This window comes from Protopterus annectens, chromosome 17.part0, assembly GCF_019279795.1.
Source record: "Protopterus annectens isolate FY-2018-M chromosome 17.part0, PAN1.0, whole genome shotgun sequence".
Taxonomy (NCBI): Eukaryota; Metazoa; Chordata; order Ceratodontiformes; family Protopteridae; genus Protopterus; species Protopterus annectens.
Window position 1 is genome coordinate 393,763,635 of NC_056751.1, and position 16,279 is coordinate 393,779,913.

Consider the following 16,279-nt stretch of genomic DNA (forward strand, 5'->3'; position numbering starts at 1 on the left):
CCCTAGCCTTTATTATTCTTTATATCTGATATTAGTAATTTTATATCCTTTACCAGTAGGTGCTTAGGCAGCCTGGGTCATAAAACTTTCCCAGGCCACCCTAGCCTCCTCCCTTTAAGAATGCACAGTGCCTGAAGACCCAACTCCAGAAGTCCTCAGCTGTACAAGTATTCAACATCTCTGAAAATGACATTAGGCTATTTGGTTATTTTTCTTAAGTTATAGGTGTTTCTCTTTGTTTTCTGAGTCTGTGTGTCTTCTGAATCTGAATTCAAGTTCAGTTTGTTCTTTTCAACTTTTGGAACACACTTCCTGTCAGAACAATTATTTGCTTAGCCAGTCTAATTCTCTACAGCTCTGATGTATATTTGGGGCCCATGTGTTGCCAAGCAGACAAAAATTGCAGATGACCTTGGTTTTACATTTTGTTATTCCAAAGTATCTGATGAAACTTTTCTTATTAACTGATGTTTGTTACATGGTCACTGCTGCAGTAGCCTTAAGTTGTCTGGGGGCATATCCTGCCAAGGGTTGGACCCACTGGCAAGTTTCTAGAGCTTTAGAGTATCTTCCATCCACCCTAGTTATAGCCCTGTATGAGGGAGGAATGGTAAACTCAGAAGCTAGTGTGCCAAAACTTTAGAAGTTTCTTACTGCAAAAACTTCAGAAGCTTCTTACTGCACAAGAGTGCACAGCTCTATGGGCTTCGGGAGATTGATTGTTGGCATGCACTTCTACAGGTCTGGGCAGATAAGTTTCACATTGGAGAATTACATTCCACAAAATTTATACTTCTAAAGAATTCGTTTTATGTTTAGTCAACAAACTAATTTTGACTTGCTGTGAAGGTTTTACTGGTTTTCACTATAGTTTTGCCTCACAATCTTTTACGTTGACTTGATGTTCCCTGAGAGGAATCCTTTGTTAATATTGGTGTTTTCTCACAAAAGTAGCCTAATTTACCTCAGTTTTCCATTATTTGTGGCTCAGTCTTTTAGATGTTAATCGTGCATACAGCTGCAGTCATAACAGATGGGTTATCCTGCCGTCAGGCGAGTCCTTGGTCGGCCGAATTCCAACGTCTAGGTCCAGCGTCGGATGTCGTCGCTTCTTCCCTGACGTCAGTGCGGCAGGGGTATAAAAGAACCAGCCGACGCCATTTTCTTCAGTCTTTCTTGCTGCGCGGTGCCCGAAGCAGAAGCAGTTCGCAAGTGCCGGTCGGCCAGCTCCTGAGATTACGAATATTTTTCAGCCGAAGTCTTCTTGAAAGCTAAGTACCCCGTTGGGGAAACTTTTCTTGCCTCAGACTGATGTCAAAGTTAATAATTGCATTTCATGTGGGAAGCAAATACCGCATAAGGATTTCCATTCCTTCTGCATTCCTTGCTTAGGCCCAGACCACGACGTCTCGGCCTGTCGTTTTTGTGCTAGATTCAACAAACGCACTATTAAGCGTCGGGCGGAGTTCACCCAACACTATTTTGGTAAAAAAATTTAATTACATTATGTCGTCGGATACTCCGACTCCAGTTTTGAGTAAAAGACGCAAAGATAACGACCGACATACGAGGTCCGTGACTTCTACCGACACCACGCTAAAGCCGGCTACAGGTGCTCCGGTTCTCAGCAAGGTGCCTACGCAGCCCCTGAGTACCGATGACGCTTCTTTAGCGGTGTCTTATGTACCCGAGGTCGCAGGCTCCTCGGCCCCCACCCCGACTACAGATACCGACGCCACTCTTGGGGAAACTCAGAGTTTAGACAGGCCTGCCACCTCTCAAGGTGTCTTCAGGCCTTCATCTTCTTTTTCCATTAAGGCTTTCACAAAATCTAAAGCAGCCATGAAAACAAGACAAGCTCCACTGAGCCCCTGTCAAGGCCCCATGCCTAAAAAAATAGATGCTCAAAATGTCTGAGGATTTGATTACTCTTATCAGGGGTTCTCAACCCCCCTCGGACAAAAGGCCCAGATTGGAGGAAGACTACCCTTCCTCGGACCAGGCCTCCATTACCTCAGAACATTCTGAAGACCAGGAATATTCATGCTCCCCTTTTGAAGATTCTGATGCGGAGGAGTCCATTCCCTCTGTCTCCCCCCCGAGGACTATTCTTTTGGGGAAACCTTGCATACCTTGAGGGAACACTTCCACTGGGAAGGCCAAGATTACTCAGATTCCAAGAAAAGGCTGAGGGATTTTCTCTTGCTTCCTCAGCACAGGCCTCTGGCTATCCCTCCTGTCTTAGACATACTAGATGATGTGTATTCAGAGGCCAGCCTTAACCCAGATTCTTTACCACCAGCTCCTGTTAAGCCTGACAGGTATTACCGGGTTCCTGATTCACACCAATTCCTATACAAAAGCCATGCTGCTGACCCAGAAACTATTTCACAGGGTCCCAAGGGAATTAAGGCCTTTACTGCCAAAAATCCATTACCTTCAGAGAGAGATTCCAGAGCTTTAGAAAGGTGGGGGGGAAAGTATACACCTCGGCCACTTTAACCATGAGGGCATTAAACTGTCAATTCCATATGTTAAAGTATCAACAGTTTTTGTTATCTCAGTTGAAAAGCAAAATGTCACAACCTGAACAACCAGACTTGAAGGAGTTGCAGGATTTGTTGCATAGTGCAGAGCAAGTGGGTAAACATACCTTGCAATGTGGTTTTGATGCTTTAGAGGCCTCATGTAGAGCTGCTGTTACAGGGTCTGTCATATGTAGACATGCTTGGCTCAAAGAGCAAACCTTACCAGATCATGTCAAAGCTAAATTACTAGATGCACCTCTTCAAAAAGATGTATTGTTTGGTGTTAAAGCTGAGGAGGTATTAAAGAAAATGGAGGAAAAGGCAAGATCAATGCAAACAGTGAAAGATTTCCTACAAGTACAACCTCCACGTTTCAGCAGAAACTGGCCTTCAAAAAATTGGTCCTTTCCAGCCACGGACAGACCTCAAAGAGGTAGATACAGGCGCCCAAGGGGTAGAGGGCAATCTCAAGGATCATTTAGAGCCAGACAATGGCAAGCACCTACACCAACAGGTGGCGAGGATAGATCACAGCCATTCAGAAAGCAGACACAATGACTTTCCCCTTTGCATGCCAAGCAAAGCTTTAATGGCAGCACCTTTAGGTGGAAAACTGGCATTATTTTCGAAAAATTGGCATATTGTCACAAAAGACAAATGGATCCTGGACATTATAGACAGAGGCTACAGATTCTACTTTCACACCCTTCCAAAAATGAGAGGCATGCCAAACCTGCCACAAAATCAAAGGGCAGAGGCACAAAAACAAATTTCAGCTCTCATGGACATGAAAGCTATTCAAGAGGTACCTGCACAAGAACAGGGTCAAGGGTTTTATTCCAGACTATTCCTGGTACCAAGGAAGGACAAAGATTGGAGACCTATTTTGGACCTATCCATCCTAAACACATACTTACTCATACCAAAATTCAAGATGCTCACATTACAGCAGCTTCTTCCCATGCTGGGCAAGGAGTCTTGGCTGGTAACATTGGACCTCAAGGAGGCATACCTGCATGTCCCTATCAGACAAGATTGCAGAAGATACCTCAGATTTCTTGCAGGTTCAACCCATTATCAATTCTCTGCATTGCCCTTTGGCTTATCTACTGCGCCCAGAGTGTTCCCGAAATGCCTGGCATCAGTAATTGCCTTCTGCAGACTTCAAGGGATACAAATATACCCATATATGGACGACTGCCTGATCCAAGCGGACAGCAAGTACATACTTCTGAAACACCTGGCGTTTGTAATAAAGTTGTTGAACTTTCTGGGATACACAGTCAACAAAAAGAAATCAAAATTAATACCCTCTCAAGCAATAATTTTCCTGGGTGCCAGCTTGAATACAAACACCCAGATGGCCTACCTCACACCAGAGAAACAAGGGCAACTATCTCAATACTTCAGAAAAATGGCAACCTTCACCAGGCTGACTGCAAGGGAAAGTCCTGCAGGCTCTGGGATTCATGGCATCTTGCATCTTGCTTAATCCCATGTGCAAAGCTGCATATGAGGAAACTTCAATGGTACCTAAAAAACTTATGGTCTCAACACAGCCACAGTTTGGAAGCAATTATACCACTCATTCCATGTCTCCAAAAGGAATTTCTGCGGTGGGCTCAAGCATGCCAAAGAAACATAGGTCTCCCATTCTGCATGCCTCAAGCAAATCAAATCATCACAACAGATGCCTCGGACTACGCCTGGGGGGGCGCACATGACAGATCAGTGCATTCAAGGCAAATGGTCCCAAAAAGAAAAGCACCTACACATCAATGAAAAGGAAATGCTAGCAGTGAAAAATGCTATTATGGCCTTCAAAGACCTACTGCATCCAGGCCAGCTATTGATAAGGACAGACAACACCACAGTGATGTGGTACATAAACAAACAGGGAGGAACTCACTCATATCCCCTGTGCAGACTAGCCATGTCTCTTTGGAACGCAACTCTGGAATTACAAATCCAACTTCAAGCACAATTCCTGCCAGGCAAGGAAAACACGCTGGCAGACAACCTAAGCAGAAATATGACAGATCCACACGAATGGAAGTTGCATCCTCAAGTTTTTGCAAAGATAATTCAAGCATGGGGAAGGCCAGACATAGATCTCTTTGCTACCCACAGAAATTACCAATTGAAAAAATTCTGCTCAAGGACCTATCATCCTCAGGCCTGGAAAGTGGACGCACTTTCTTTCAATTGGACGACATTGACAGTTTATGCCTTTCCACCTCTTCCTTTGCTGCCCAAAGTTCTATTAAAAGCCAGAGCAGACAGGCCAAAGATGATTCTCATTGCTCCAGACTGGCCAAGACAACACTGGTATCCACTCCTGAGGAGCCTGACGCATTCCCCACCATGGATCCTGCCTCTAGTGCCTCTTCTGTTGACCCAGTACAACTTCAAAACTCTTCACAGTCAGCTGAAAACACTCAATCTAGCCGCATGGAGGATTACTTGATTTCCCAACAGACCCGCCTCTCCAAGGAGGTGCAGGATGTCATTTTGGAGGTCAGAAGGCCTTCTACTAGAAAAGCCTACTCCGCCAAATGGAAACGATTTTGTGCCTGGAATCAGAAAAAGGGACAGAATCCTGGGATACTGAATTTACCTCAAATATTACAGTACCTAGCTGAGATGCTAAACAGTGGACTTTCATTCTCCTCCATCAAAATCCATGCTTCAGCCATTTCTGCACAATACAACACTGATCCTCCTTTATTCTCTCATCCTCTCTTAAGACAGTTCCTCAGAGGGGCTAAGAATATAAAACCCCCAAGGAAGCAACCAGTACCTGCTTGGGACCTCAATTTCATTTTAGAAAAACTGACCCTGCCTCCATTTGCGCCAGCTGCTTCAACAGAACTGCAATATTTGTCATGGAAAACAGCCTTCCTTCTGGCTATCACCTCAGCACGCAGGGTTTCGGAACTACAAGCCCTCATGGCTGTGCAACCTTTCATCATTTTCCATCAGGACAGAGTTTCCTTACGAACCAACCCTTCCTTTATGCCAAAGGTGGTATCCAGTGTAGCCTTGAATCAGGCTATCCACTTACCTACTTTTTATCCTAATCCACAAAACAAAGGGGAGAGACTACTACATTCCTTGGACATTCACAGACAGCTTCGCTATTATTTGGACAGGACAAAGCCATTCAGAAAATCAGAGCAACTCTTTGTGTCCTATGCTACAAGTGCTCAAGGAAAGGCTATTTCCAAACGGACAATCTCAAAATGGATAGCCCACTGCATACGCTTTTGTTGTTCATTTCATGGTAAAACTGTACCTACAAGCATCAGATCTCACTCCACAAGGGCCACAGCTACCTCTGCAGCTTTCCTCAGGGGGGTTCCTACCAAGGATATTTTGGAAGCAGCCACTTGGAGTACTGTGCATACTTTCTCCAAGCACTATCACCTACCACTATACTCTAAATCTAGAGCGGGCTTTGCCACAGCAGTCTTGGAGGGCATCCTTGCTCCTCCTTGTTCCACTTAGTGCCTGCCACCCCTTTTTAGCTTTGGGATTCTACCCATCTGTTATGACTGCAGCTGTATGCACGATGAACATAGTACAGTTTTGTACCTACCATAAATGTAGATGTTAGAGTGCTAATACAGCTGCAGTCCAGGTTTCCTTCCCTCCTTCCCCTCTTGGGACAGGCCTAATGACAAACACCTCCTCATACAACCTGATTGGGATATTCTTTTATGGTGTATTTGCTTGCAACTACTGTTTTTCATTATATTACATTGCATTATTACATAAATTTATGTTTTGCCTTCCTTCTGGGGCAAGAAAAACTGAAGAAAATGGCGTCGGCTGGTTCTTTTATACCCCTGCCGCACTGACATCAGGGAAGAAGCGACATCCGACGCCGGACCTAGACTTTGGAATTCGGCCGACCGAGGACCCGCCTGACGGCAGGATAACCCATTTGTTATGACTGCAGCTGTATTAGCACTCGAACATCTACATTTATGGTAGGTACAAAACTGTACTTTTTGATGGTTGTCATTTAAAAAGGTTACCTCAAAATATTAATTCTCATATCCATTTCATTATTCCTCACCACTGGGACCTTGGATCCGATATTGGATCCAAATCAGCCATTCCAAAAGACAGATGCTACTAATCTCGAGCTCTTGCCACTCCTGTAATCCTCTGCAAATTCACAAACTCCTCAGATCTCATTTACCACCTTCCTGGACAAATGTGTCTATCCTGATCACGAGCAAGTTCTTCAGTTAAGTGCAAGTTCTGTATATTTTTCATATCTTTTTTTTGGCTTATTTCCTGCCTAAACTCTTACCTTTTCTATTTCTCCTCTTCCCACTCTTCAAGAGTTCATTAGGCTGTGTTATTTCTGCCTCCCTTGTTTTTCCATCCCGTACGGCCATTGGCCTACATCCTTCCTTCCTAAGTTTCCTGGTATTTTTTAGTTGTTTACTACTGCCTTTCAGTAGTTGATTTTAGGGTGTGAGTGGTTTGTTGCTGGTCTGCTGCTTCTCAGTAGCTGCTGTGGTTGTGTCCATGTGGTTTTTTGCTTTGCTGGTGCCTGTGTGGCTGGGGCATGGTCAATGGCGGACACGATCACTGGTTTTAAGAGGCATGTCTATTGAAGGCACAAAATTCCACATTCAGACTGTCATGACAAGTGTGTGTTCTGTTTGGGTGCTGCTCATTTGGAGCAGGAACCCAAGGTGTGTGTGTGGCCTTCAAACCCCCATGCTTTAGTGGATCGCTCCAATAAGTTAATTCTTAAATTACTATTGCCTTCATCATGCCAAAACTCTACAAAGCCAAGAGTTTCAAAGGAACCAAAGAGAAGGGTATCTCCAGTCTCTTCTGGGGTTTCGTCTTTAGTTCCGGAGAAGAAAACTGACCGATCTATCATCATCAGATCCGAGAGGGGCCAGGTCTCCTTTGAATCAAAGGAGTACTGCAAAGCCGGCACTGTTCATTCCAGCATTGTTCCTACTGGGATCCGAATACCATGGCTCCTAGATTGTCTTTGGATTCATCCGAGGTTGTTTTTGTTAGGAGTTCACCTTCTCCGAACAGGTCCTCTTTGGGTCCATAGGCTTCGGATCTGAGGTCTTGGAGACATACACTGTGATGAGAGAAGTCAGTTTCCCCTACAAGGTCTACCCACTCTAAGTTCTCTACACTGTCCTGCTGTGACATGGACAGGATGATGCGGAGCTTGCTCAAGGCTCAGATTGAGATGGGGCTTTTACCCTCTCTATCCCATCTTGGATCCGTGAGAACCCCGTCACAATTTCTTGTTTCCTCATCCGATCTGACAGTCTGCTTTAGAATCCCAGGATCCGGATGTCCTAAGAGAGATGTCGTTGGGACCAAGGATACTGCTTTTTTTTACTCCGGCAGTTTCCCAGACAAGCTCGGCTCTGATAGTCCTGGATCAGAGTGGGTCCCAGACCCGAGAGGTTGGTGCCAGCTCTGGGGGGGGGGTGAAATTTGTTCTGACATGGTCAGTTCCATCTGTACCACTTGGGTCATTGGCCCTTGAAAGTTCAGGTCTGATGTCTGGGGGCCACAAATCTGGAGTGGTATCTTCCTTTTCCCCTCCTGCTTCGGCTTCAAGGAGACAGGAGAAATGGATCTTCAGGTTTATTAGCTTTCCAGGTGGCAGCAAGGACATTCTCCACACCCAAAAATGCATCTCCTCTTCCTGTGGAACCTGTGCAGTCCTCATATAGTCCAAGCCTTGGTCCCATTCATTTTGGCCAAGGTCAGCCCCTCCAGGACATCCTCCAGCCCCCCACTATAGCAGGGCACCTTCCCCTTCTGAGTCCTCCTCTGAGTCTCCCACAGAGGAGGTATATTGGAAGAGGACATGCAAGAGGAAGCATGTCAACTCCCCTTTGGAGTCTTTGACAGAGGACACTGATCTTGTTGAGGAAGAAGAGTTCCCTTGATCTCCACCCAATATCTCCTTCAGAGATATCCAAGAGAGCCTAAAGTGCAATACCCAATCCCCTTCTTCTGAGGAATCTGTTTCTGGAGGCATTCGGGACAAGCTCGTATACAAACTGGGTGTCCCCACCAGCGGGCGAGCTTATTGATTTGGTCTTCTGCCAGGCTTGGAAGGAATCTGATGCCATGGAGCCTATTCCCAAGTCTGCTGACAAATTTCTGAGCCCTCCATCGGGCCCCCCCCCCAGTGGGAGTAAAAGGTATTCCAGTTGATGTCATCATAGTGTCAGCTGCCACAAAGAAGGACCTAGCAGAGCAGAGCTCCTCTGTCCATCCCCCAAACAAGGAGTCCCAGGCCTTGGACAGACATGGGAAGCATGTATATGCCTCAGCAGCCTCTTTACTGAGAGCGCTAAACTATTTTGGCACATTTTACACATCATCAAAGAGATCTGGTCAAGGAGGTTACCAGTTCTCTGTTTGAGTGCCTGTGAGAGGAGAACGTTAGTAAGGTCTCCCCTGTTGTCAACTCTCACATCTTTAGCCAACTTATCGAAGAGGTTGATTTCCAACCCTGCAGAAGGCACCTCTCAAGCAGCCATATTAGGCATAGCCTTAAAGAGACATACCTGATTGAGGCTTTGTGGGTTTGTGGAACCCTTTAAGGCATCTTTTACCAATGCCACTCTTTGACGGGTCTTTATTCTTTGGACCATCATAAAGGATACACTAGCCCACAGTGAGCAAGAGGGAAGACTCGGTCTACTGTAGGGATCAAATTTTCTCCCCCTCAGAGGCCTTTTTCAAGAAACCAGCATGGTGGGAAGAAAATATGGTTCAGAAAGTGTCAGGGTTCTTTCCTGTCTTCTCATGATTAATCCTTATCCAAAGACAGAGGGCAAGGTTTCAATGTAAGACTCTGCAAAAGGGGCAGAGGGTGGTCCACAGAATCAGAGCTTCAGGGAACCTATCAGTGCACCTGAAGCGCTGCTCAACTGTCCTACTCTGGGAGGAAGTTTGGGGCAGATTTATTGCACCTAGATGCCTGGGCAAAAGTAACATGATACCTGGGTGCTAAGCATAATTTCCAGAGGTTATTCTATTCCCTTTTTCATCCCCCCCCTACCTCCCACAACGAAGCCCCCTGATATTGCACCCAATCAGAGGGAGTACTCCATGAAAAATTTCTAGAATAAGAGTCATCCAACCAAGTAACTAGGATGTGGAACTTAGTCATACTTTTTTTTGGTGCCAGAAAAGACAGAGGACCTGCATCCTATATTGGACCTGAGTAACCTAAATTTTTTTGCCAAGAAGTCAAAGTTCCACATGGTGGCAGTTCACTCCATCTTGCCATTAATATGCAAGGACGATTGGATGTGCTCAATAGACTTCCAAGACACACACTGTCACATAAAGATTGACAGGCACTCCAGGAGACATCTGCCCTTACGGCTGGGAACCAATCATAACCAGTTCAGAGCAGTACCCTTTGGACTCACCACTGCCCCCAAGGTGTTTAACAAATGCATGTCAGTAGTGGCAGCTCACCTGAGACTGCAGGGATTCCAGGTGTTTCCATGTCTAGACGATTGGCTCCTGATGGCACAATCAAGGCATAAACTAACTGGTGGCAGTATCTCCTTCATGTCTTCCATCAGCTGGGGATCACAGTAAATCTGGCAAAATCGAATCGGACACCTGTGCAGATGATAAAATTAATAGGAACGCAACTGAACACTGTCACACAAATAGCAAACCTACCATTACAGCGAATATCTTCTGTTAAGACATCAAGTTGAACTCATACTGGATATGCTGTCTCCCCCAGCAAGACTTACGCTAAGAGCTCTATGTTCCATTTCAGCTGGCATACTTCTAGTGCCCTTAGCAAGTTTCTGTATGCAAGTACTTCAATGGACGCTAGCGGTTCAGTGGTCCATCTTGTATCATCCATTAACTGTTTCCATAAAATTGACTTCAATCTGCAGGCAGCATCTTCGATGGTGGATGTCATCAGACGATCTTCACCTAGGCAGACCTTTTTCTCTCCCACCCCTGTCGGCCACAGTGTCCACGGATGCTTCCTTGTTGGAGTGGGGGTGGGGCCTTTCGGTGGAAGATTGGTTCAAGGCATGTTGTCCATCTTGGAGACCAAATTGCACATCAACGTTCTGAAGATGAGCAGTTCTTCTGATGTTGCATGCCTTTCAAGAATGTCTACCTCTGGGAACAATAGCAATTCGCACCAACTTGTCAGTGCTCTGGTATATCAACTAGCAGGGGAAACCCATTCTTACCTGTTATGCAGAGAGGCCATGAGAGTGTGGGAATGGGCAATCTCCTCGAGCCACTTTCTGATTGCAACGTACATTCCCGGAGAGATCAGCATTCCTGCAAACAGTTTCAAGCCGATCCATTCCGCGTCCACACAGGTGTTCCCTGAATCAGTCAGTAGCAAACCAGACATTTCGCCAGTGGGGCCAACCTTGTTGCAACCTTTTTGCATCTCCTGGGAATACCAAATGCTGCAAGTACTTCACTCTGACCCCCCCCCCCCCATAACCGTAGAGTCACCCAGGGATGCCCTAATACAGGATTGGCCTCCGCTGATTCCATTGATACCAAAAGTCCTACAGAAAGCCAGCAGGCTCAAGAGCACACTAATCCTCATAGCTCCCTTCTGGCCTCGTCAGGTATGGTTGCCCTTCCTGCGGTCTCTTGCCTAGTATCCACCATGGATACTGGATCCCAGACAGGATCCGATTTCTCACCCATTAGACCAACATTCCCCCATCTAAGATCATTGAGACTAACCACTTGGTTTTTCCACTTCCAGTGATTTTAAGAAAGTCCAGGCTTTCCTTTCCTGTCCGTGATGTTATTCTTGCTTCTCAAAAACATGCTACCATAAAAGTTTCCAATAACAAATAGAGAAGATTCTCAGTGTGGGCACGGAACCAGAATATCGACCCTTTCTCATCTCCTGTTTCAGTCATCCTATGTTTCCTAAGTTCCCTATTAAATTGCAATTGGCAGCGATTGCTAATTTTCATATCACAGCTGAGTCACAGTCATCAGCTTCCGTTCATCTAGGTTGTGCAAGGCCTTCCTGAAAAGGGATATTTCTCCTTAAGCCGCCTGTTAAAGATCCTTCTCCTCTTTGGGATCTGAATCTGGTTCTTCATGGTCTTACCCAGAAACCTTTCAAACCAGCTGATTCTTCTGACATGAAGTTTTTAACCTGGAAAAACATTTTTCTTGTGACCATTACTTCCACAAAGAGAGTATCAGAACTGCAGGCCTTGTCTTCTAAACTGCCATACATTCGTTTTGTTTCAAGGATAGAGTATCTCTGAGGGCGAATCCTTCCTTTATGCCTAAAGTGGCCATGGAGTCTAACATAAATCAGTCCATTCATCTTCTGGATGTTCTTCGTATTTCACTGTTGCAGTCATTACATTTGGGTTGTTTGCTTGCAGGTAGCCCTCACTCGGCCTGATTAACAAAGTCTTGGGTCCTGCATTGGTTGCTGTCCTTTCTTCCATGACGTCAGGTCATCAGGGGTATAAAACATGCAGCCGACGCCATTACATCAGTCTTTCTTGCTGTGCGGTGCCCAAAGCCAAAGCAGTTTGCAAGTGCCGGTCGGCCGACTCCTGAAATTTTTGTTTTCGAGTTTCAAAACCGAAGTCTTCAACTAAAGCTAAGTACCCCGTTGGGGAAACTTTTTCTTGCTCCTTACCAATGTCAGTAAAAGTTAGTAATTGCATTACTTATGGAAAGCAAATTCCTCATAAAGATTTTCATTCGTACTGTATTCCTTGCCTAGGCCTTGACCACGACGTACCTTGCTGTCGGTTTTGTGCCTTATTTAATCAGTGCACTATCTGTTGTCGTTATAGTTACGCCTCTAAATATTTCGGTTCTCGGTTTAATTATCCAGAAATGTCATCTGTTAGCCTCCGACTACTGGGATTCTGAAAAAACGCAAAGATAAAGACAGAGACAGACTGCCGAGGTCCAAAACTGCCGATGACGCTTCTCCTAAGCCAGTCGCCAGTTCGCCGGTACTCAGTGAGGTGCTTTCGCAGCCCCTGATGCCCACTACTTCTGATTCGCAGGCCTCTACTGAGACCCATTCAGAGTCCGGTATGCTGTGTGATGCTTCAGCTATGGAACCCATGGATGTCTCTACCTTGGATGGGTCCGGAGCTGCTGTGCAGGCACTGGCTTCTGAGGGTGCATTCAAGCCTATGGACTTGCATATTAAACCGACTCCTCCTTCTTTACTTAGGCCTAAATCTCGATCCATGCCTAAAAAATGATGCCCAGGCCACATGCTCAGGCCTCTATGCCTAAAAAACAAATGATAAGAATGGCTGAAGATCTAATAACTCTAATCAGGGGTAGCCAAACCCCCGCCCCCTTCTAAGAGGCCTAGGACTGAAGTTGATTATGATTCTTCTGATCAGGATTCTGTTGTTTTCTGATTCTTCTGATGATCTGGATTTGCCCTTATCTACTTATGAAGATTCTGATGCAGAGGACTCTTCCCTCTGCTTCCCCTCCTGAGGATTTTTCTTTTGGGGAAACCTTACAATACTCTAAGGTAGCATTTCCACTGGGAAAGCCAGGATTTTTCTGATTAAAAAAGAGGCTTAGGGATTTCCTTCTACCTCAGCATAGGCCTTTAGCTATTCCTCCAGTAGTAGACATTGTTGATAGGGTTGCCACCTTTTCAAATGGCCAAAGTGGGACATTTTCAGTACAAACATCAGATTTTACAGGCCGACATACACACGGTCAGTACAAAGGATCGAACTTAACTTTTTTGCCTAAATAAAAGCTTATTCTTGTAGCATTTAAGTTGCTTATTCTGTTTCTTATAACATTTAGGTATTTTAGATACAGAATAACTGTTTTATGCAACTATTATATAAAATATAGGAAATAATTATGTCCTACACTCTCAGGACATTTGCCATTTTTAATATTTTTTGTCAGGACACAACTGCCCAAAGAGGGGACTGTCCCTCGCAAAGTGGGACAGGTGGTAACCCTAATTGTTGATGATGCTTTTTTGGAATCTAGTTTGGCCCCTGATACCCTGCCCTCCTGCTCCCAGAAAACCTGACAGATACTACAGGGTCCCTGAGTCCCACAAGTTCCTTTTTAAAAATCGTATTGCCGATCCAGAGACTATTTCACAGGGGTCCAAGGGCATTAAGGCTTCTACTGCTATAAATCCTAGCCCTTCTGATAGAGACTTCAGGAAGCTGGATAGATGGGGTAAGAAGGTTTACACTTCTGCATCCTTGGCCATTAGGGCTTTAAACTGCCAGCTTCTTATGTTAAAGTATCAGCAACATGTTATTGGACTGCTTAAACAGAAAATGATGTTGATTCCTGACTGTGTGGAAAATAAAGATTTACAGGATTTAATGCATTCTGCTGAACAAGTTGGAAAACATACTTTGCAATGTGGTTTTGATTCATTAGAGGCCTCTTGCAGGGCTGCTGTTACTGGGTCTGTGCTCAGAAGGCATGCTTGGCTTAAGGAGCAATCTTTGCCTGATCATGTTAAAGCTAAATTTTTGGATGGTCCTTTAAATCAGGGCCGCCTGTTTGGCAACAAGGTTGAGGAAGTTCTTAAAAAGATGGAAGCTAAAGCTAAATCTGTGCAAACTGTGAAAGATTTTTTACAAATTCAGCCTGCTAGATTTAGTAGGCACTGCCCCTCTAAGAATTGGTCCTTTCCAGCCCCTTCCAGGTCTTCTCAAGCCAAACCCAGACACAGCAAAAACCCCAGGTTTCAGTCCCAGGGGACTAAGCAGTGGGGGGCCTCCACTTCCAAATCTGGGAATAATAAGACTCCCCCCTATGGTAAACTGTCTCAATGACTTCTTTTTAAAATTTCCAAGCACTTATCAACTGACTGCCCCTTTGGGGGGAAAGATTGCTCTTTATGCAAAGAATTGGGAACTCATTACCCAGGACAAATGGATTTTAAATAGTGTCCCAGAGATACAGATTTCACTTCCACACGTTGCCAACACCAAGCGGGTGGCTGGACCTACCCCCAAATCAGTGGGCAGAGGCCCCAAAACAAGTACTTTCTCTCTTTAATCATGGGGGCTATTCAACTGGTACCAGAAGAGGAAAAGGGACAAGGTTTCTACTAGAGACTTTTCCTGGTACCCAGAAAAGACGATTTGTGGCGTCTTATCCTGGACCTGTCTACTCTAAACACCTTTTTGGAGATTCCAAAATTCAAGATACTGACTCTTCACCAGTTGCTTCCTATGCTAGGCAAAGATGCCTCGTTGGCAACAATAGATATAAAAGAAGCATACCTGCACATCCCAATCAGGCAGTCTTGCAGAAGATACCTACGCTTCAAAGCAGGCTACACACATCAGTTCTCTACATTGCCCTTTGGCTTATCTACTGCACCCAGGGTATTCACAAAGTGCCTAGCTCCAGTTATTGCATTTTGCAGGTAAAGAAATATTCAAATATACCCATACCTGGACGATTGTCTAATTCAGGCAGAAACCCAGGACATACTTTTGAATCATCTGGCCTTTGTACAAAGGGTTCTAACTTGTCTGGGGTACACCTTAAACGAAAAGAAATCACAACTGGTACCCTGTCAACAAATTATATTCCTGGGAGCAAGCTTGAATACAACTTCCCAGATGGCTTACCTCATGCCAGAGAAACAATCATACCTTGCCCCTACGCCTAGAGTTCCTTTGGTGGGCAGAGACCTGCCACCAAAACAAGGGACTACCTTTCACACCACCCCCTGCCACCCAAGCCCTAAAAACAGATGCATCAGACTATGTATGGGAGGCATACCTGGCAGGGAAGTGCATTCAGGTCAAATGGAACCCAAGTCAAATGCACCTGCATATCAATCAAAAAGAAATGTTAGCTGTACAGAATTCTCTGACAGCCTTCAAGGACCACATTCTTCCAGGACAACTAATGGTAAAGACTGACAACACCACTGTTATGTGGTACATAAACAAGCAGGGGGTACACATTCTTACCCCCCCCCCCCCCCTCTGCAAGACTAGCCATGGCATTGTGGAACACGGCCTTGAGCTACCAAGTGCACCGACAAGCTCATTTCCTGCCAGGAAAATTAAATACACTGGCAGAAGGACTAAGCAGAAAACTCATGGACCCACACAAGTGGAAACTGGAACCAAGGATTTTCAACATGTTGACAAGCAAATGGGGGAGCCCAGATATAGACCTGTTTGCCTCTCCCCAGAACTACCAATTGGACAAATTTTGCACAAGGACTTCCCACAAACAAGCCTGGAAAGTGGATGCTCTGTCCTTCAGCTGGAAAAACCTATCAGTCTATGCCTTTCCCCCCCCTCTGCCTCTGCTCTCCCAAGTACTGCTAAAAGTCAAACAGGCAAAGCAAGAATGATTTTGATTGCTCCAGACTGGTCGTGCCAACACTGGTACCCCCTCCTGTGCAGTGTGTCACGGTTATCTCCATGGTACCTGCCTCAGACTCCTTCCCTGCTGTCTCAGCAGGAGAACCAGATTCTGCACCTTCAGTTTCTAATGCTGAACCTTGCAGCCTGGCTAATTACTTAACCTCTCCTTTACCATCCCTCAGCAAACCTGTGATGGATATCATTTTAGAGGCAAGGAGGCCTAGTACTAAAAAATCTCATGCTGGAAAATGGAAAAGATTCTGTGCCTGGAACCAATATCAAGGGATGAGCACAGCAGCGCCCAATTTACCTCAGATTTTACAATACTTAACTGAAATG